A 510-nucleotide genomic window follows, 5' to 3' on the forward strand; every position below is an offset into this window, starting at 1 on the left:
CCCGGACCGGGTCACGAACCCGTGTCCCCTGCATCGGCAGGCGGACTCTCAACCACTGCGCCTCCAGGGAAGCCGAAAACGCACCATTTTGACTATCTTTAAATGTACAGTTCAGGGCTATTAAGTATACTCACATTGTTGTGCAAATTTTGGGGGGGTTGAACTGATAATTTATTTTCAATCTTTCATTTTTTACTGATAACAGTGATTAGTGCTATAACATTTCCTCTGATCACTGCTTTAAATGCATCCCATAGATTCTGATATGTTTATATCATCATTTGTTTTAGAAATGCTGTAATTTTAATTTGCATTTTCTTTCAACCAAGAGTTGTTTAACTAAAGGTCTTAAAAATAATTCCCAGGGACTTCCCTGGTGGTGCAGTGGTTAAGAATCCGCCTGCCAATGCAAGGGACACAGGTTCGAGCCCTGGTCTGGGAAGATCCCACATGCCACGGAGCAACCAAACCCGTGCACCACAACTACTGAGCCTGCGCTTTAGAGCCTGC

This window comes from Neophocaena asiaeorientalis, unplaced genomic scaffold (assembly GCF_003031525.2).
Source record: "Neophocaena asiaeorientalis asiaeorientalis breed wild unplaced genomic scaffold, Neophocaena_asiaeorientalis_V1.1 scaffold918, whole genome shotgun sequence".
NCBI lineage: Eukaryota > Metazoa > Chordata > Mammalia > Artiodactyla > Phocoenidae > Neophocaena > Neophocaena asiaeorientalis.